Source organism: Microcebus murinus, chromosome 4 (assembly GCF_040939455.1).
Source record: "Microcebus murinus isolate Inina chromosome 4, M.murinus_Inina_mat1.0, whole genome shotgun sequence".
NCBI lineage: Eukaryota > Metazoa > Chordata > Mammalia > Primates > Cheirogaleidae > Microcebus > Microcebus murinus.
The window spans coordinates 64,296,713-64,319,223 of record NC_134107.1 but is presented as its reverse complement, the minus strand read 5'-3'; the positions used below and the strand labels follow the sequence as shown (position 1 = coordinate 64,319,223).

The 22,511-nt window shown below is 40.9% G+C and overlaps 1 protein-coding gene across 8 annotated transcripts in view; it reads left to right on the top strand.

The window, feature by feature from the left end:
• The window catches only part of LOC142870624 (teneurin-4-like), a 2,325,019-nt gene that overhangs the window by 1,869,124 nt on the left and 433,384 nt on the right, over window positions 1-22,511 (top strand). The window contains exon 1 of one of the 8 annotated variants that reach the window (XM_076002351.1): window positions 21,674-22,089. The exons of the other annotated variants lie outside the window; for them this stretch is intronic. The gene's annotated coding sequence lies outside the window, so the exon portion shown is untranslated. Of the gene's footprint in view, window positions 1-21,673; window positions 22,090-22,511 lie in introns of those variants that run through there. 8 annotated transcript variants of the gene reach the window in all.

Sequence of the window (22,511 nt, the reverse complement as noted above, 5' to 3'; positions counted from 1 at the left end):
GCCATGTGGCTTTGAGCTGAAGTTTCCTTGTCTATAAAACGGGGATAATAAGAGTCAGCTTGCGTGGTTATTGTGAATAGAAGGATGCCTCACACACAGCGGACACTCAATGCATGGGAGCTTTGAAAGCAAATTGATTTGCAGTGTTTCTTGTGGCCAGATTATAAAATCAAAGGATTGAGTGTTTGCCAGTCCACCCAAGAGGTTTCTCAGGTGCCACTAAGCTAGAGACTTAATTTCTCCAAGTCAAAATCAGGATATCTCATTTTGGCCAGAAAAGGGATTTGTTTTCTTCAAGCTAATAGACTTATATGAAAAATCTAACAATCATATATAGGTAGAATCACATGCTATTGTACATTTAATAATTTACCTTTAGTGGAAAAAGTAAGAGTACGGGAAATCAGAAGTGTCCTGGAAAATCAGGCAACCTTCTTGCATAGTAGTCAGTGCCCTTCACATTGGAAACTCTGCAGACCTCCCTAGAAAGTGTCCCTGTTTTTAACTGATCTGCATGTGTTCCGAGTACGGCTTGCATATGTGATAATACTGATTGAACATGTCACTACAAAGAGTTATTTTGTTGTGGCAGGCATTAATTATTAATACTTCTTTAAACTAATGATTAAAAATCTTTGTAGTAGGTAAAATTAAATAGGAATAAAATAATAGCAAAGCAAAACTGCAGCTGTTTATTGAATAATTACTAGGCACCAGGCACTGTGCTAGTCCCCAAGGCCAAAAAAGCAGGGTGTGGAGATGGCAGCAGGGATGGAGGGCAGTAGCAGCAAATCCATCCATTTTCCCTTTAGGGGTTCAGTTGTTTTGAGGAATAAGATACAAAAGTGAACATTTCATAGTGATGTCAGACTTAAGTAAAGATTCAATCCCCCCTGCCTTCTTGTGAGTGCTTTAAGAAATAGTGTTATAAGTATTTATGAGTTTGATGTATACAACATACGTGATAGGCAGTAAATAAAATTTTAAAAATCAAAATGCAAGATCTTTTGAGTCACTGCCTAGAGATATTAGAGCCCTGCAAGTACAGGACCTATAGGGTGTCAGAGAAGGAGCCTTAGGGGCGGTACCCAGGCCAGCCCCCTTGCTCCAAAAATGCAGGAGGCGGGGTGCCCAGGAGGTTTCTGACCCCTGACAGGAAGAGCACCCTGGATACCCACATGTATCCAGGAGAGTGAGGCGTGTGACAAAGAGTCAAGAAATGAACTCCATCCACTTGCTCTGCATGTAACCTGAGAGAAGTTACCTAGTTTCTCTGATCCTCAGTCTTCTCATCTCATAAAACAGGGATAGTAACAACCCCCGATGGTGGACATTTGGGGACGCTGTGAGGAACAAAGGAGAGGATGTCTGCAAGGGCTTCTTGACGTAGGGACTCTCAAGGCGCAGTTAAAATGACAGAGCAGGCACAGGGTCCTTAGCACGCACCAAACCCTCTGGTTTAGAATTATCCACGAGTCCTCCAGAGTCATGCTGACACCTCTGGTTTCTCTATATTTCTATACATTTCTGGAAAGCGAATCAGGTAGACAAAAATACTTATGCACTTGATAGGTCTTTACCTGCTACAGCAGACCAGTTCCATAAACATTTTGAATCTAAATAAAGGGAAAAGTGTTGTCTGAAGGAAAAATATATATATATATTTCTTAGACCACTGAAAGCGTATGTCATATTGTTTTCATGCCCTTGGGAGCTCGAGAGGCCCTTTGTTGGTTTGAGAATAGAATAATGTATTATGTATGGGTTAACTCATAAAATTAACATGGCAAGCATACCAAGTTTAAAGGTAGCATCCATCCAGACAGTGATTACACAGTTAGTAATTTAATTTACTTTAAAAAACTTGAGTGTGGTCACAAACACTTGAAGAAAGTGCTCAGCTCTGTTTTGCCTGAAACCTGAGCCGTCCCTCCCCCCCAGAACTCAGCATTGTAAGGGGGAAAAAGCCCGAATGTTCTGGACTTGGTGTCCACACAAGTGGTAAGCAGATTCAGAAAGCAGCTGTTTCCACAAACGGTGAAGTGAGAGTAAAGTAGAAGAAAAAATTCTTTTCTGGAGACAACTTTTGTGCTATGGAAACTGGTCCAATCAGCCTAACTCAGAAATACACATTTCTTCTGACACAAACTTGCAAATCATGCTTCCACCATCCCACCCTGCTCTCATCAGAAAATCTAGCAATATAGAAATACTTCCATATGCTAAAATCCGGTTTCCCCGATTTTGCTGAGGGGGAATGAAGAAAAATGTGGTTGAGTAGCCAGCTTGCATATACGAGTCAACACTCGGCTGCAGCACATATAGATTGAGTAACAGCAGCCCTCGGAGTGAGCCGTAAATAGCTCTGCGAGCCTGCAGCCTCGGCTCACTGCTTACGGAGGTTTTGCCACAAAATGGCATGTTAGCAGGAATCTAATTGTAATTTACATAGGTTATGGAAATAATCTTAGACCATGAAAATAGGGCTCAAAGATACTGAGTCTACAAAAACTTAAACTGGGAGTCAATGTCTGGTAGGAAAGTTTGGCATCGGAAGTCCTGGAGTCTAGTCTCTGCCCTGTCACTGACTAGTTGGGTGATCTTGGATGAGCCACCACCTCTCTCTGGGTCTCAATCCTGTCCACGAAATGTGGAGATATAGTAGGAATAACCATATCACAGAATTAAATGAAATTGAGTAAGCAAAAAGTACTTTGTCAGCTGTCCAACACTAAACAGACATCTGTCACGTTGGTATAGAAATGGAGAGGCCACGGATACAGTGCAAGGAGGGCTGGTTTTAGAGCCACGCTATGTGAGAGTGACTTGACTTCACTCCTTGTGTTAAACTCAGACTCTCTGGCTTGTGGCTTCAGTTCTGCCATCTGTAGTATGGGGTCATCAATCGCTTCTATGTCACACTGCTGAGATGGTATATATGGAAGAATCTGGTAAACTGTGAACCACTCCAAGGCGACCATGTCAATGTTTGCTGTATGTAGTATCCTCAGTGCTTAGCACAGCCATTAGTATGTTGTAAATGCACCATAAACATTTGCAGAATGAAATATATAATGATTCTCATGTTTCATATTGTCTCAGAACTCAGGGCAGGGCCAGGTAATGAATGTGTTGTTTCCAATTATAAACCTCTTTCCAACTCAGGGTTAGGCAAGTTATCACTTGTTTTGTTTTTATCTCTAAATGGTTGCTTCTGCCATCTCTGTTCCACTCTTGGATTTGGAAATGTAGTCAGAGAGGGGAGGGAACACTGTTCCATGCCAGCCTCATGAATTGCCCAAAGACACATGCCTACTAAACACTGGGGCCGGAAGTGGAAGTCAGGTCGGGCTGACACAAAGCTCCTCCCTTTTCTTCCTTCAGGTTGAATATATTTAACAACCTGAAGTTCAGCTGTTATCCAGAGGAAGCCCACTACTGAGCAGCTGCCCAAACGACTGACTTCATTTATGAGGCTAGCGCCCACTCGAGGCAGAAATGGGCACTGCTATTGGACGTCAGTGCTCCACTGCTAACTCTAGATGCCTAGGAGTTATGATCATGCATTATTTTGCTGTCTGTGGTCCAACCTTGGGAATTATTTCAGGGGAAAACTAAATACCTGTCTTAAATATCTGAATCATTCTTCTACATAATTTCCTAATCAAAAATGTTTATCAGTGGGAAAAAAAAATCAACCCCTACACTGCACTTTCAATATCTCTAAGAGTAGGAGAAACCTTCCAGACTGACCCTGTTCTCAATTTGATATTTGCAAAGACATCTTGACAGGAAATAATCAAATTGCTAAACATCCTCCAGCCCTACCCCGAAGTCGTTGGCAAACAGATCCCACTTTTCCCCTTTTAACCCCAACCTTAGACAACTTTGTTGATCTGATTAGCAAAGTCAAAACATCTCTTTAGGTGGTCCCGCCAGCTTCCTTAAGAAAGCTTGTTTGGGAGGCTTCTACATTAGCCATCAACATGATTTTCTTCTACAGAAGAAAAAAAGAAAGTTCATTTCTTGTCAGACATGGATTCACACTTTAAAATGTGCTGCATGCAACTGTAACATCATTTCATTTTATCTAATTAATGGCTATCATGAGTAAAGTACATTATTCTTAGAATTCTGTGCACAGAATAATTGCTCCAGATATGTTCCTGAATGTTACTGATATGTATAGTAATGAGAGTTTTGACAATACTCTGCTTTTAAAGCCTTTTAAGAATACCATGGGCATGTCTAAAAAAGAGCAGTGTGAAATGAGAATTTTAAAATGCTAATATGGGTATAAAATAAAGCTGAGCATTAACCCTTGTCCATGGTGGATCACATTAGATTAATCATCCTACTGGTCTACTTTGACTAGATTTGTTCATTCATCTCAAAATTTATTAATTAAGTATGTGCTAGGCATTAGACATACAGTAGACAATAAGACACATACCTGCCCTCCTGAGGTTTCCAGAACCGCAGGGAAGACTAATATTGAATAGGCAACTACTGGCAAGGCTGAGTGTTGCTTTTTATAATGGCAAGTATAATAGGATTGAATATTCTCTTTTTTGGGTCTGTTACAAATATCATCCTCTAGACATATGCTCCTTCTCTGCCCAGCTTCCCTGGGAAGGAAATCTTTGAGACAAACACGTTATCTCATGTGTTCCCTGACCCCTAAAAGTAGCATTAGGGGCTTTTTTGCACTGTGCTTTTAGAATGTGATTCAAGCCCTTTTATTAGGAGGCTGTTTAGTATCTTTTAAGAGCTTTGGACCTGAAGTCAGGCTACTTGGGTTTGAATCAGAGCTCTTCCACTTACTATGTGGCCTTAAAAAATTAATTAGCCTCTGGATTCCATTTCCCCATCTGTAAAATGAAAATTTATAACAGCATATAACCCTTAGGATTGGTGAGAAGATTACATGGATTCATTATATAAACAGCACTTACAACAATGTCCAGCATGTAGTATATGCTTACTAGGTGTTGACTCTTGCTATAATAGCACTAATTAATACTTTATATTAGAATTATGTGCTTAACATGAAACCATAAATTCTTAGATTTCAGGGCCCTTGATTTATTCATCCCTCCATTTCTAGCACTTAGCACAGGGTTTGGCACATAGTAGGTGCTCAGGCAGTGTTTGCTAAGTGAATGCAAGTGTGGTGCATTCCCATAATCATGATGCACAGGGCCCAGATCAAGGAAATTTAGGTCAATGTTATTCTAGGAATGTGACTTATGCCCCATTATATGATTTTGGTCCATTTCTTGGTGAATAACCACTAGGAGGAAAAAGCCCTGTGTGTCTTTTGGGCAAGTTCTTGATGTGCTCCTTGGATCTTTTATCTAAATGCATATTCTCCTTGGGTTCCTTGGACACCATAGAAAATAACTGACATTTCTTTAGATTCAGTCATCACATTCTTTGCATGAGCAAACAATATCATGTCTCTCTTATTTTAATTATGCCAAGCTACACGTCTGAGAGTTACACAACACAATGCGGTTTTATTTTGTCAAGTACCTTTCATCTCAAGTTGCATCCCTGGCATTCAAGTTAAATAATAAATAATACAGCACAAGGTGTTTGGGGGGTGGGGAGGAGAGGAATTAAAGGACCAAAACAAAGGAAGAAAGCTATGAGAACAGAGAACTCATAATCAGATTTTACAGGACCTCTAACTCTCTGTCCAGCTGTGATTGTTTGGTAACGTTTCAGATGGAATAACTGGAATGGGGACGTGGCTTAGCAAATGGCTTAAACAATGGCTTTGATTTCACGGTGATGACACACTTGCACTGTATTTGTCGTGCTGCATTGGAGTTCTTTATGTACCATGCAGGGCTTTCTATTTAGAAGGACATGTCTCAACAGACAAAATGCTGTTTCCCTCTGCACCTTCAGAAGAGAATTGGAACGGCAGTGGGGAGTTCCGACAGGCACTGTGGGGTCCCACCCATGTCCCAGAGTCAGAGCATGAGAGGCCTGGAATTGCAGTAATGAGAATTAACATTTATTGGTACTCAGCACATAGCAGGCATTATCGTAAGTGTTCCATATACTCTATCTCGGGGGTCAGCAAACCATGGTGCATAGGCCAAATTCACCTGGGGCTTGTTGTTGTACAGCCTGAAAGCTTAGAATGTTCACATTTTGAAAAGACTGTTAAAAAAAAGAAGAACAACAGTAAATACAAGAGGAATAGGTGACAGAGATCTTATATGACTTGCAAAGCCTAGAATATTTACTTTCTCTCTTTTTTTTTTTTACATAAAAGTCTGTCAATCCCTGCTCTATCTTATTAATACAGTCAATGCAAGAATGTGAACATTTTATTATTCCCATTCTATGATTTGGATGCTGAGTCTTAAAAAGGGATAAGCACTCACCAGATATCATATAACTCATCAGTATAACTGCTACCCAGGGATCACAGACTCCGGTACTTACAGGACTTGAGTGATACACATGAGGAAGCTGGCCCAGGAGGGGTTGTGATGCTGCAGTGGGCAAAGCTCCTTGAAAAGGACAGCTGCGGTGCAGTCCAGGCCAGCGGTGGCTCTGCAACAGTGGGTCACCCAGGTGGCCCAGATTTTCTGATCTTCCAAGAACAGCCAGAAAACCACATCAGATTCTTATGCAAAACTTCCTAATTTTTAAATGGGTAACTGACTAAAAGCTTTTTTAAATGCTCTATGGATCAAGAAAAAACATGTTTGTAGACTGAATAAAGCCCAAGAGCCTTCAGTTTGAAACCTATGCTTATTATTATGAGTTCAATCCCTATTATTAATACAACCCCTTCGCTTCAGAGTGAGAAAACTGGATTTGAGAGGGAGATTGAGTTGACTAAGATTATAGAGCTAGTAATGGGGCAAACCCAAGTCATCTGACTTCACATTTTGAACTCTCTCTACTGAGCACTGCTCTGATTTCTACTTAATGGAATGAATGTTTAATAAGTAGGAACAATTTCTTATAAATTTACCTAGACTACTAAATGCCAGTAGAAGTTTACAGAACATTGGACAGAACTGGAAGGTACACCTTAAAGATCATCTGGAGGCCCTCATTCATTTTTTTTATGGTTTCAGAAACAATTAGAGAGGGTTGCTGAATTGCCCAAGGTCACACAGCTAAGTAGGGGCAGAGGTGGGCCTCCCATCTCAGAGCCAGTGTTATTTCAGTGCCTTTTATTGCCTCAGAATGAAATCTGATTCTTTGAGGTACCTCTTCAAAATCTCCTTTACTATGCCTTGTGTCATAGTTAAAAGCATGGTTCTAGCTGGGCCTAAGCTGAGATTCGCGTATAGCTGGGTGTGCCTGCTGAGTTAATGAGCCTGAGTTAGAAGTTGGCCTGGGTTGACTTGTTTCAGGATGGCGAGTTCCAGGAGAACTGGAGAGGATAATGACAGAGAAAGGGATATAGGAGGGCAGCAGTTACCTTTCCCCAGGCCAGTAAGGCTACTGGCAGCAGCACGAGGGGACCTGGGAGATCCAGGGTACAAGTAGTACTGCTTGGGGCCCGGCCACCCAGAGAGGGAGAAGGGCTTCTCCCTGTGTCTTAGGGAACACAGCACAACTCTGCTAAGGGCAGAGGGGAAGAACTCAATGTCTTTCCACATCTTGAGTCTCTTTCATGTTCCAGAAGACCTAGAGTTAGAATTCCAGGCGTGGTGGGCTCAGAGAAGACAGTAGAAACAGGTAACATTGAGAGGCTACCTTCAGCTGATGTCAAAGATGGTAGAAAGTGGAGAAGAGCTAGGAGCTAGGAGCTCCCAGGGACATTGGTGGTCCCAGTGAGTTCTGTGGTCCTACTGATGCACACAGGGCAGGATGACAGTGACATGGATACTGTCGCTATATATATGGTCTTTTCTGTGCCAGGGAGAATGAGGTTCCATACAAAGTGGCCACCATAGAGAGACCACAGTCTGGGGCCTTGGTACTCAAAGTGCAGTCCCTGGCCAACAGCATCCACATCACCTGGGAGCTTGTTAGAAATGCAGAATCTCAGCCCCACACCAGGCCTACCCGACCGGAGCTGCACTGTAACAAGATCCCCAGGTGATTTGTGACGACATTAGTTTGAGAAGCTCTGATCACAGTATTAAGAATAATAACTCTAAAGCAAATTCTGGGTTCTGATCTAAGACCTGCCACATCTTTGCTGTGTGATATTGACCAAGTGATTGAACATCACCACACCTCAATTGGCTCATTTCTAAAATAAAGATAATAATGGTATTTATTTAATGAAGATAAGGACAGTCAGGCTCCAGAATTCACCTATAGCCCTGTGAATAGTAAACAGTGGAACCACAGTGCTTTTCAGAGAAAGAGCTCAAGACCCTACCGTAGGTTGAATGCCTCCTAAAGTGCTGGCCTGAAAGAAGAGTTTAGACTTCTATTACACAGGGAGGAAGAAACACACACTTTTACCTCTGTCATTCTCCAACACCTACTAAAATAACAGAGAAATGATTTTTTTTTAAAAGCACAAAACTGTAAGGGAAAAAGAATTGAAGACAATAGTATTTTGGAACTATAAAGCAGATGGACAGAAATAATTGACTTAGGCAGACCTGAGAAAGTGCTATCAGTGGAGAAAATCTGGAAGGTATCTTATTTTCACTGCAGAGTCCTAGGAGAGATCTGAAATTGGAAGCTTGAAGCAGTTTGGAAGTAGGGGTCTGGGTGGGGTTGAGAGCAGGGTTAAATAGCTTAAGACTCCCTCTTCCATTTTGCTTTCCTGATCACCTCCACCATCAACCTACAAGGAGATGCGTGGAGATTTACTGATTATAGTAAATGAGCCTGGGAAAGTCTGGACTTGCAGAAAACAGCTCAGCTAAAGGTGGATATTGTGTGCTGAAGAAAAGGAATGGGAAGAGTAACTGAAATCTGAATAGAATGGTGAGACTACCTCCCAGTCCCTTTCCCTACTAAGCTTCTAGAAAATCTTAGCAGCCAGTCCTAAACTTCCCAGGAAGAGACTGGAATACTCCTTTCTGGTAAATCTGAGTGGCCATTGAAAACCATCTTACAGGTACTGTAAGGGACAAACCCATGCAATGACCCAGCCAGACCATATCCTACAGGGCTGCCCATCATTCAACAAGTCCTGCTCATGCACCTTGACATTTCCAACTAGTTTTTAGTTGAATGTGTATGGAAAGCCACAGATCATTAATAGTTGAGCAAAAGCGCTAAGAGAAAAAAATAAACACAAAAATAAAATAACAATTACAAAAACCTCAAAGAACATAAAGTCGATGCAAGGAACAATAAAACATTTCATTAATGATATCAGTATCCTTAGAGAGATAAAGAAGGATATTACATATATGAAAAAGAACAGGAGGCTGTTTAAAGAGAAACATTCAAACAACTAAAATAGAGTCCTGAAAATTAAAAATATGACAGCAGAAATAAAAATGTCAACAGAAGGGCTGGTAAGCAAAGCTGAGAAAAATCTCCCAAAAGTAGAACCAAGAGTCAAAAATATGGAACATAGGAAAGAGAAGATTAAAAAATTAAGGACAGTCTGAGAGATCTGATATCTGAATAAGAGGAGTTTTGAGAACAATGAAACTGTTGATGGAATAATTCAAACAAATCTGTCAGAGTTTCTAAAGAAAAAGAACCCAGCGACAGGCCAGCACATTGTATGAAAGAAGACCCAAATCAATCATCATATAGTTGCTCAACACTGGGAAAAGATACTAAAAACTTCCAGAGGAGTGGGGAATAAAAAGTTGTTGCCCTAGGCTGGAGTGGAGTGGCAGGCAACCTCAGTTCACTGCAACCTCCAACTCCTGGGCTCAGTGGATCCTCCCACCTCAGCCTCCCAAAGCTCTGAGATTATAGATGTGAGCCACCACTCTGGCCAGCATCAGTGTTCTGAACAGCAACACTGAAAACAAGAGAACAATGGAACCACAGATGTCATTCAAATAACAGAGAAATTACTTACAATCTAGAATTCTGTATCCAGACAAATCAGGTGTCAAAAGCTACCTTCAGTATACTTGTTCTCAGTATGAAGAGTTAAAGAAAGAAAGAAGAGGAAGACATTGCATCCTGGAAAAAAAAATACAAGAGAGAGATCCAATAACATTCCCAGGAAAGTGGTAGAAGGAGATCCTAGAATAAGAACTATGCATAGGCCTACAAAGCAACTAGTCCTCACTGGAACAGTTTAGAGAAAAGGAAATAAAGTTTCTATGAGAAAGGAAAAGAAAGAAGAAAGGAAAGGAAAAGAAAAGAAATTGACAGATTACTTGATGGATTGGAATGTATTGAGAAAATATCTATAATTTGGTAGAGAGTTTGGGGATGAAATAGCAATGGGTACCTAAAACACTAAGCAAATATAAGAGGGAATAAAAGAGCCAATCATTAACTCAAGAAACACATAATTAATACAAGAAAGTACAGCATAGTACACTACATGGCTTAGTCAAGAATAATTTTTACACAATGATAACGATGGAAACATTAACACTGACCAAAATTATGATGTAAGTACGTTGAGAGGAGAGGAAAAGGGAAGTGTCTTTGTAAAGAGGAAGAAAACAGTTAAATGATTGTCTTCAATAATAGGAAGTATACTGATAATTTCTAATAATTAAAAATCAAGAAACTGTAGTGGAGGCAGACTATTTAGAAATATGAAAATAAAAAGCAGAAGAGACAGCTCAACTAGTTAAAAGTGGTTGCCTGAGAGGAGAGGGAATATGAGGTGAAGTTGGATGATGAATTGTAGGGCAGGGGACTGCTGTTTTGCATTAAAATCCTTGTGGAATATTTGACTTTTAAAATTATGTTAATGAATCATTTTGATAAAAATAAAAATTAAGCTGAAAAGGGAGAATTGGTATGTTTATGGGCCTCCAAGCCTCATGCTAAAGAAAGGGTTCTAAGGATAGCATTCTAAGCAACAGGCAGAACACTGCAGGGTCCTCTTGTCTTACTGTAAAATGAGAGGTTACATAGTAACAATCACCTAGAAGTAGGTATCATGCAGGGGAAAGAACACTGACCGAGAAGTTAGGAGCTCAGAGTTCTAGCCTTGATTCCATCGTAGGTGATCCTTTCAAACCTCAACTTTCTTATCTGTAAAACAGTATTTATATCTACCTCACAATGCTGTTGTGATGATCATGGAAGATAATGGATGGAAAATGTTTTGTAAATTGCAAAGCACTCCACAGATGTGATGGATTATCATTATTCTACCCACGTGTAAGATTGGCAGACAGTTTACTATATTATAATTTATACCATCTGGTTTATTTTTGTTTTTTAGAAAATTTTTTCTTATACCAAAAATAAAATGGGTTCTTTATGGAAATTTTGTGTATATTAAAAAAGCAAAAAAAAAACAACAAAAAAACAAAAAAGGAAACTAAAAATTACTTTTGATATTGTCATTAAGAAATAACTACTGCTAACATTACATATCTTTGGGGTATGTGTATGTATATGTGTGTATGTGTGTGTGTATGTGTGTGTGTGTATTATTATTTCCCACTAAAATAGATATTATGGCTTTTTCCCAAATTGTTAACTAGTTTTCCATAGCATCATTTATTACTTGTAATGGAAGAAGGGAAATACAGATAGAAGACTGATGATGTTAAGTAAAAACTGAATTAAACATTTTGGCATAAACTTATAGCAAATTTTCATTTAAAAAATTACATTATTTCCTAGCCATTCCAATTGAAAAAGGCCAGAAACAATACCAACCAAGTAGCAGTGAACAACTCCTAATAATAAGATCATGGTTTCTAAAAACCATTTCCCACCGGACAAAAATGGAGTCCTGGACAATTTCAGATCTGGGTTAGGACAGATACAAGATGAGCCTAGAAGATCTTTTATTCTAGAAAGAAAGGAGACTATCAGAGACTTGAAAGTCAACATGAAGATGTTCCCTCTGGCCAGGGATGAGACAATCTGAACATAAATATCAATAGTAACTTAAAAAAACAGGAAACATATCAAATATATAAATACCTGAGCTCATTCATCATTCTTTAAAAGACACACACACACACACACACACACACACACACACACACACACACACTACTTACCTCTGGAGGATTCTAGGGAACCAACTCATTCTTTGGAAACCTGGCAAATAAAATGAAAAAAAAAAATCAAACACTTTTTCCGTCCAAAATATCTAGCCAAATAGTTCATGAGAGGAGTTTTGTCTTTATGGAACCGTTCCAGTTAATCGTGAAGAAGGAATGACAGAATATCACCAGTTTACAACCTCTAGTGAAAGAATGAGTTTAGTCAATGAGCATGAAAGGCTGCTAACATCACAAAGACAGGTGAAGGTGCACATTATTGTCTAGAAAGCAGTCTCACACACACACACAGTTAACTCTGAATTGGATCAAGCCTCTAGAATAAACTATACGTTTTTACAGGAAACATAAGACATAGGAGAACATGTTAAACTACATCAGAAGAGTGCGATAAGTATTAATAAATTCTACAGGACAAACAACCCAATCTCATTAACAAGTAATATACAAGCAAGGAATAGAAAAATGGATGGCTGAAAACGTACAAATCAAAAGAGACTTAAGAGAGAAATCAACCAATTGCAGTGTACGGAGTTTATTTGGGTCTTGATACAAACAAACTGGAAAAGAAAAGGGATTATGAAATGATCAGGGCAATCTGAGCAGTGACTAATAAGCTGATGACATTAAAAATTATTATTTTTAAGTGTAAAAATATATTGTGCTGATGAGTTTTTTAAAAAAATAGTCCATAAATTTAAGCAATATCTACTGAAATATTTATGGACAAAATGAAATGGTGCCTGAGACTTCCTTCAAAATAATGGGGAAGAGAGTAAGTGGGCAGGAGTGTAGATAAAATAAAATAGGTCATGAATTAACAATCACTGAAGCTATATAATGAGTTTAGTCAATTTATCAATTTTTTTATTTTTGAGGAATTTCCATAATACATTAAAGGTCACAAAAATATTTATTGTGAACCCTTTCCAAATTTATTAAATATTCTTCTACAACATGATCTATAATGGCTGTCTAATAGTTCATCATACTATGGTATACCATGATACATTTGATCATTTACTAGTTAGTTGACATTTAGATTGTTTCTAATTGCCTCTATTGCTAACACTGGTGAAACACCTCTATATAATTTTGGGTCCATCCATCATTATTTTCCTTGAATTAATGCCATTAAATGTAGACATAGATTCCTTGATTGAAAGCTCCACATAATGGAAGGTTTTGGTAAATATTGCTAAATTCTCTTTCACAGAAGTTATACCAATATATACCCATTGGCAATATGTGTAGAATAACTACTTTCTGAATTTTTTTGTTATTTTTCTCTTATAGTTTTCTCATTTGATAAGCAAAAACAAAACAAAAAAACTCAATATTATTGTATCTTGCATTTCTTGGAATTATTAATGAGTTAAACATATATGTCTAGCTTTATACATTTTTGGTAAATTATCTTTTTATGTCTTTTGCTCATTTTGTACTGATATATCTTTTCTTATACATTTGTAAAACTTTATTATATGTTAAGAATAATAACGCTTTTTCATGTATGTTTCAAATACTTTCCCAACATTTTGTTATTCTTTTGATTTTTGTCTTGGTTTTTTAAATGCACAAATATTTTATGTTTTTTATATATTCAAATCTAGTGACCTTTAAATTTAGGATTTCTTTTCATCTCACACTCAAAAACATCTTCTTTCTTCACATTCAAAATCATGTAAATTGTTGTGATTTACATGAATTTTTTTCTAGAATTTTCATATTTTTGTTTTTCACATTCTAATTTAGAACTTCAGCTTCATCTGGGTTACTTTGTTTAGGACCCAAAAGACTTGATAGTGATAATATAATTCAATTCACTTATTTAACATTTTTGAGCAGCTACCATGTGCCTTACCTTAAGTTATTTGCTTGATATTTATTCAAATGAATATACCATAATCAGTGTGATCTCTGTGATTCAATTCATGTGGTATATCCATAAAATAAAATAATATGCAACTCAACACAGCCATTATGGAAAACGGTATGGAGGTTTCTCAAAAAACTAAAAATAGGACTACCCATATGATTCAGCAATCCCACTACTGAGTATTAATCCAAAGGAAAGGAATACATGCAGTATATCAAAGGAATACATGCACCCCTATGTTTATTGTAGCACTATTCACAACAGTCAAGATATGAAATCAACCTGTCAATGGATGAATGGGTAAAGAAAATTGGTATATATACACAATGGAATACTACTCAGGTATAAAAAATGAAATACCGTCATTTGCAGCAACATGGATGGAACTAGAGGTCATTATGTTAAGTGTAATAAGCCAGGCACAGAAAGACACATGTAGAATGTTCTCACTTATATATGTGAGCTAAATAAGTTGATTTCATGGAGGTAGAGAGTATAATGATAGCTACTGAAGGATGGCGGGGTGAAGAAGAGAGGTTGGTTAATGCATACAAACATACAGTTAGACAGAAGGAGTAAGTTCTAGTGTTTGACAGCACAGTAGAGTGTCCAAAGTTAATAATAATTTAGTGTATATTTCCAAATAGCTATAAGAGAAGATATAAAATGTTCCCAACACAAAGAAATGATAAATATTTGAGATAATAGATATTCTAAACATCTTGATTTGATCATTACAAATTGTATGCATGTGGCAAAAAATTACATAATCCTTATAAATATGTACAATTATATATGAATAAAAATTCAACCCCCTAAAAAAAGTCTGCATTTATGAACAAGAATGAGGAAATAAATATCTATATATTTACATAGGCATATATATATACCTATTTCCAAGATATTGTACATATATATGTATATATATACACATATGTATACTTATTTCCAAGACATATTGTACATGAAAAAAGTAATATGCAGAACAGAACAGTATGTAAATTCTAATAGTCCCACAGGTTGATAAGGCTTAGAAATATGGGCTCGCAGTCTGATTTGGGTGTAGCGATAGACTTAATTATATAGGTCTGTTATAAGGACTAAATGTATGAATATGTATGGCATTGGGTCAGTGTCTGGCACATAGTTTACATCACCATCATTAGAATAACTCTTCAGAGGCTTTGGTTGTTTGGTGGAGGCCTTTGTTGTTGCTCTTTTGTTTTCTCTGCTTCATTCTTGATTAACTCAGCCATGGCCCTTGGACCAATATGCAGTTCTAACGAAGGCTACAGGCTTCTAAGACCAGGAAATGGAACTGATTAAGCTTTGCAGAAGACCATCATCACCTGTCACCTGATTTACCCTGCATGAAGAAGGCAAATCCTCATGAGTAGCAGGGAAGTCTGCTAGGCAAATTATAAGAAGAGAGAGCACAAAAAATGGCAGGAAAGAATGCCTTGGCTGCGATGCATCCTTTTTGGAAAATATCATATGGCATAGAGCATGCTTTGAGAAAGCTTTAGGAGAGCTCTTTTTGAGGAGACCGTTGCAACCAGACCTCAGAAAGAAAACATTATGAAACACGCAACATCATCCGATTCGGTGCCTCTCTGCTGTGAACGTGGGGGCTGACCTAATCAGAGAAGATGCCTCCACCATGGAATTTTGCCAGCTCATCACCTTTGACCACAACAGATGCTGCTATTTTCTGATCAGTGTTTTCCCTGCTATCTGGGAGCAGATGTCGGTGGAGGGGCGCGATCTGACATCAGAACCATTCCGTGCTCATCTGAATCTCAGCCCCACCACCCAAACCACATGCCCATAAAGGCAGAAAGTATAGCCTTGGCATGGAGGTGGAAAAGGTTCACGTAACATACCCACCTTTCGTGAGTGTACATGTATGCGTGCTCAGGGGCACCCCACTGCTTAAGAAGGATGAGAGCCTGCATTCATTCACTCATTTCCCAAATATTTACTGAAGACTTACTTTGTGCCAGGCATTGTGCTTGATGCTGGGGATCACAACAGTGTCCAAGACACTCCTAGGCACTCCACTCATGGAACTTATGTCTTACATTGCAGTTGGGCAGATGTTTTTTTAAAAAGTAAAACAAATGTAGAAACAAGTAATCATAGCTTGTGAAACATGCAATGAAGGAAATAAACAGAGTATGAAGAGTAATGGGATGGCCTAGTCTAGACAAGACTAACCATGCCATTAAATGTACTGCAGTTCATAGAGAGCTTGCTTCACAGCTAGTATCACTAATTCCATTTATCCACCCATCCATCCATTTATCCACCCATCCATCCATTTATCCATCCATCCAATACAGCATGGTGGCCTAGAGCAATCCAAGTTGGAATCTGACCTTGCCATTTATTAGTTATGTGACCTTGGATAATTTGCTTAACTTCTCTAGGTCTTGTTTTTCTCATCGATGGAATAGGGAGAATAATCATATCTACCCAAGGTATAGTGCTACAATTTAAATGAGATAATGCCCTTTGCTCAGTCTTTGGCACAATGCCCAATACTTGCCAGCTATTGTTGTTATTAGCATGATTAACATTCATTCCTTTTCTAAGTGAAGGAATATTTATTTAGAACCCATAAGTGCCAAATACTCTGCTGAACATTTGAGGGTGGAAGGTGGAGTAGAAGATAAGATCCAATCATTTCCCTAAAAGATAGTATTTATGGTGAATCCAAGCAGAGGCTTAGCCCTTATTTTCTAGCAGATAATTCAAAAGTCATTGTTTATCCTCAAATCCCCACATACTAGGCTCTGATTTCCATGAGACAGAAAAACAGCTCACAGGTTCGACAAAGCACACAGAAAGACAACTCACAGATTACACCGAGTCAGCGGGACAGAAGGTAATCACCAGCCTGCCTCTTGGCTTTTAAATATGGGGTCTTCTGGGGAAGACAAATGGCTTGGGAATTGAGGAGAGCTGGGTTCAGATTCTGATTCTGCCAGCCAGGAACCACACTAGCTCGGCTTGCTCATTCCTTTCTCCAGTTATCACGAGGATTCCATGCATTAACTCACCGAGGAAGCTCTAGGGCCATTCTTGAAGATGCTTCAAGAATGTCTCCTTGTTCTTTCCTTTAGTTCTAACCCCTGCTCTGCCTCTTTGCTTTCACCTCTCTGGGTCCCTCTTCCTCCTGTGCAAACTGGAAGTAACAGGATCCCAGCCTGGGTGGGAGCAAGGGTTGAGTGAATCAACAGATGTGAAGCCCCTTTGAAAAGGCGAAAGGGCTATGCTTGTGTAAGGTGTTATTAAGTTGGGGAACCTATCCCCATGGGAAACATTTCTGTGAGGTGAAAAATCACAGAAGCAGAGGGAACTTTACCAGGGAACTGTTTACAGTAACCTTTCCAAAGAATGAGAACATCCTCTGCTGGGCACTCTTCTTACCCTCTAATTGTGCAAGTTGGATGGTGCTTATCAGTAGGTGTCCAAATTCTATATAACCAGCTTGTGTGCTTGATGTAGTGTCAGACAACAGGCACGAAGCATGCCTCTTGCCCTTCACTGTCTGCTTGCTTGAAGTACTTGCTTCCTGAAACCATTTTATAGTAACTGCCAGACTCTAAAGAGAAGTATTTTTTTGCAAATAAATACATTTCCTAATTAAAATTTGCCCTTTAGAGACTCACATTTTCCTGGCCCCACTATATGTTTTCTTTTCCTAGTAACATATCACAGAATCAATAAGGGCAATGCAAACATCTTTAATATATACAGTTTCAACCGCTCTAATAACATATCTGCCTCCATAAGAACACCCTCTCCCCCTCTCCAGCCCAGCTGATAATTTCCCCTGATTTGTTAAATGCCTTCTTATTTCACACTCAAAGGGAAAGCTCAAAAGGCAATCACTCTTCAGGGGGAGTGGGAAGGGTGGATTGAAAAGGGATAAAGTGGAGGGGGTGTCATAGCCATGACTTTGTTTTTTTAATGACAGCTTTTTAATTTTTATTATGAAAGTAATGAATGTTCATAGTAGGAAAGTTAGAAAATACCAAAAAAAGTATAAAGAAGAAAATATATATTACTCATAATCCCATCACCCAGAGGCAACCATTGTTAACAATTGGCATTTTTTTTCCAGATTTTTCTCTAAGAGGGTTTTTATGTACTTAATACTTTAGAATACTGTTTTTAAAAATTTTATGTAATAACACTGACAGTTTTCCATAACATGAAAAACTCTGCAAAAACATACTTTAGGGTGGCTGCATAATGTTCCGACAAAGGCCGTCTTCCAAGTAACTCATCCTATTTGACCACTTAGGCTGTTTCACTCCCCCCCCCCCCATTATTACAAAGAATGTACTGCTACCATATCCAATCTACTGTTTTTCTGGCTGATACTTGGAGCTGGCTGTTTGGAGAGTCTCAAGGTGAATTTTACAGTTAGTTTTTCCTGGCATGGAATAGCCATACAGGAAAATTTCTGGTTAGCTATAGAATTATTAATAGATTATAACATGGTAACAGCTAGCCTTATTTTCCTCTCTAAAATTCTTCCTGAAGTCTCTTGACATTTCGATGAGTACTACTACCTTCAATCAAGACACCCAAACTTGAGAATTGAGTGTCGCTTTGGATTTCTCTCTTTGTCTACTTCCATCCAATCAGACATCAAAATCTGTTCACTTTACATCATCCATCTCTGTCATAGCTCTCCTCCCTTATCCATATTCACTGCAACTGCCTTAGTTTACCTAAATGACCTACTTATTCCTGTCCCTGGTGTTCCCAAGCCACCCCCCTTTAATCCATTTCTCCTCTCTGCTGCCAAAGCTCTTTTTCAAATACATTCAAGATCACATCCTTCCTCTATGTAAAAACCTTTAATAACTGTCTACCTTCCTTCCTGCTCCCTGCCACCTCTGTACCTGAGCTTTGAGGATGTTTCGCTCCTTAGCTCCCTTCAGGCCCTTCAAAGTCCAACCCTACTGATTGCTCTGGACTCCCCCAATACACTCCACCATGTCCAGCTCCTCTGCTATGAGTGCCTCATGCTGTTGTCCATGTCATTGTACTGTTACCTGCACCTAAACAGCATCTTCCCACCCTTCATGGTCTAGCCAACTTCCTTGTCTTCAAAACTAATCTTAAATGTCACCTCCTATAGGAAGTCTTCCTTTACTGCCAAGGATTTGATTGGGCATCCTTCTGTGCTTACACTCAAGCTAATTCTTAGGCAGATATCCACCATAGTGCCTCTCCTTGAAGGTAGGAAATGGATTTTGTTCATTTTTTTAACCTCTAAATATGTAAGTTGCATATTTCCTAAATACAAGGATAGTCTCCTGCATAACCACCAAAATCAGGAAAATAACATTGATATATATTATTGTCTAATCTGCAGACTTTATTTAAATTTTGCCAGTTGTCCTATTACTATCCCAATCCACAATCACATGTTGTATAACAATGATCTGAAACTGTTCTGGAGTCTTTTGTCTTTCATAACTTTAATATTCTTGAATAGTACACCATAGTTATTTTGATGGCCCTCAATCTGGGTTTGCCTGATGTTTCTTCATGATTAGATTTAGGTTATTCATTTCTGGCAGGAATACCACAAAATATGTCCTTCTCTATGCATTATATCAGGGGGAATATGATGTTTATTTGTCACATTCCTGGTGATGCTGACTTTAATCATTTATTTAAGGTGTAGTCTGCCAGGTTTGTCTACTGTGAAGTTACTATTTTCTCCTTTGAAAGTAATCAAAGGGAGCTACTTTGAGACTATGTAATATCTTATTTCTTAGCACTACTTTTAACATCTGAGTCTCGGTTTTCTCATGGGTCAAATGAGGTACATAGACTGAAAGTGGTTTCCAAAAGTATCACTCTCAAGGATTCCTTTATGATCCCCCTGTCATGGACCTCATGTTATAAAAGAGTTTGTCCACCAAACAGATGTCACTTCTTAAGGTATATGTGTCTCATTTTCTCATTATACATTCATGAGACACGTCTACTACACTGTAAGCTCAGAGAGCAGGGCCTGGTTGCCTCACCACTGAATGCCCAAGTGCATGCTACAGAGTAAGTGCTCAACAGATATTTGGTGAAAGACTGAGTCTAACTGCCAATCACAGCTGATGCCCAGCATTTGATGTCTGCAGTAAGGACACAAAGTTGATAAATGCTATCCAAAGGCAAAGACTTGACATTTTAGTTAGTCTCAGAGGCTTTGTCACCGGTCACTGTTCATTTATCATGAATATTTTAAACACAGTTGGGCGAGTTCAGTGGACACTTGCATCCCTGCCTTTCTGAGACACCCCAGTTATGAGATGTTGAAAGGGGATTTCTGGCACCCCAAGTTTATAATCAGTGATGCTTCTATAATCAGCATATGGCAACTGGCTACACAGTCCCCTGACCACACAGTAGAGTTTTCAAAACGGCATACCCCTCCTCTCACATTTATGTGAAATTAGCATTGTCACATTTCCTCCTTCATTAAGTACTTAGGGGTAAAATGTAGTAGAAGATCATGAAAGGAGTTTTAAAAGGGGTGGGGATGGAAGAAAAGTAACATTAATCGAGCATCTTTTATACATCCAGTGCTTTCTTTCCAGTGTTCTCTCTTTTCATCCTCACCATAGCTGGTGAGGTACGTATCATCCATCTTAGAAATGAGAAAACTGAGGCTGGGTAAGGTGAAACGGCTGGCACCAAGTCCCACGTTTGGCATGCGGCAGGGCTGCAGTGGGAATTCCTCCAGTTGCTACTCCATCAAGCTGTCTCTCCCGTCGTATGAAAATGCCCTTTTCTTGGAAATGTGCTAGTGATCACGATCCAGACGTGCGAGGGACAGAAATCTCTTGGACCACGTTCACTGCTATTTTTTAAATGATTGTTATCACGACTCAGTAGCTGTTACCATGGTTTTGGGGAAGCTGTCCGAGGAAGGAGGGCCTTTCTTTGAGCATCTTGCGTGCTTGAGGAAGAACTCAAGTTCTCAGCCCTGAATTACCTCTGGCTGGGCTGCAGCAGCAAGGAGAGAGACAAGAGACAGACAGAGAAGGATTGTCCCTGGACAGCGTTGGGGGCGGGGCAGGTGGGGGTGGAATAGCATGGGGGTAGGCAGAGGAGGCCACTGACTGGCGCCAGAGCCACCTAGGGAAAGGCGAATGGAGGAGAGACAGGAGATCAGACAACACCACGGAGAGACTGGGGGAAAAGCCAAAGGAGGAAAGAGAACAAAAGGCAAGAGGTGAGGAAGTAGAGAAAAGTCGGGAAAAGAGAGGAGAAAGTTTCAGAAAAGGGGAGAGAAAGAAATCGAGGAGGGTAAACGAAGAGACCAAGAAAGATACCGACCTGAGAGAGCTCGGAGAATTCGAGAAAGAAAAGGGGGAAGAAAGGAGCGAAGACGGAGAAAGCGGAGAGAAGGGAGGGGAGACCGGGTGAGCGCGAGGCGGCGCGCGGCCCGGGAGAGGCGCGCCTCACCTGCGTGGCGCCCCCCCGCGCCGTAGTGCGGCCCTGCGCCCGGCGCCCGTGCGCCGCGGCCCGCCGGCCTCGCAGGATTGGCTCCCGCCTCCCATTCATGTAACCTGCGTGTGCGTGTGCGTGTGAGTGTGTGTGTCTCGCTCGCCCTCTCTGTGTGTAAGAGAGCGAGGGTGGGGGACGGAGGCAGGCAGGCGAGCAGGCAGGGAGGGGAAGAGAGGGAAGCTATTAAACACACACACACACTCACACACACACGCGCGCGCACACACCCGCCCCAACCCCCCAGAAGCCTCGGGATTGCAGCTGTTTCATGTGGGGCAGCAGTGCTGGCAGGGACGCTGGCCGGGAGCGGCCGGGAGCGGGAGCCGGGCGTGCGCGCGCGGCTGGAGGCTCGCTGGGGCTCCGCTCCCCGCGGGAGCTATTGTTGGTCTCGCTGGAGCTGAGCGCAGAGCCGGGACCTGCTCCTTCCTCGGCGCCCCGCTCGAGCTCGCGGAGCCGAGGAGCCGCGCCGCTGAGAGCGAGGAGACACCGGCGCGGCGCCTTGCCTCCCTGCCGCCCTCCTCCCCGCTTCCCCGGCGGTGGCAGCCTGCAGCCACGGTAAGGCGGCGTGATCCGCTCTACGGAAAAGCGCCTTGGGGACCGCTGCGGCGCCTGGCCCGCTCCATCGCCCCTCTGCGCTGGCCGGCCCCGGGCAGGGTTCGGGCAGCTCACGCTGCTGCCGAGGGCTCCGGGAGACGTTAGCCTGCTCCCCTGACCCACACCAGGGAGGGAGGCTAGGGCGCGGGTTGCCGGACGAGGCGAGCCAGTCTGGATCCCAGAGTCGCCGCCGCCGCCGCCGCAGCCCCCGGAGCCCGCCGCGGACTGGTGCCTGAGAGCAAGGGCTGGGGCAGAGCGAGAGGTGGGCGCGGGCCTGGGACTCGGGACGGCGGGTGGGAGGGAGGCGGCGCGCCCCGGGTTTGTCTGTCGCGCTGAGCTCCCCTTCCCCGCCCCGGCCGGGTCGCCCCTCTGCAGACCAGCCC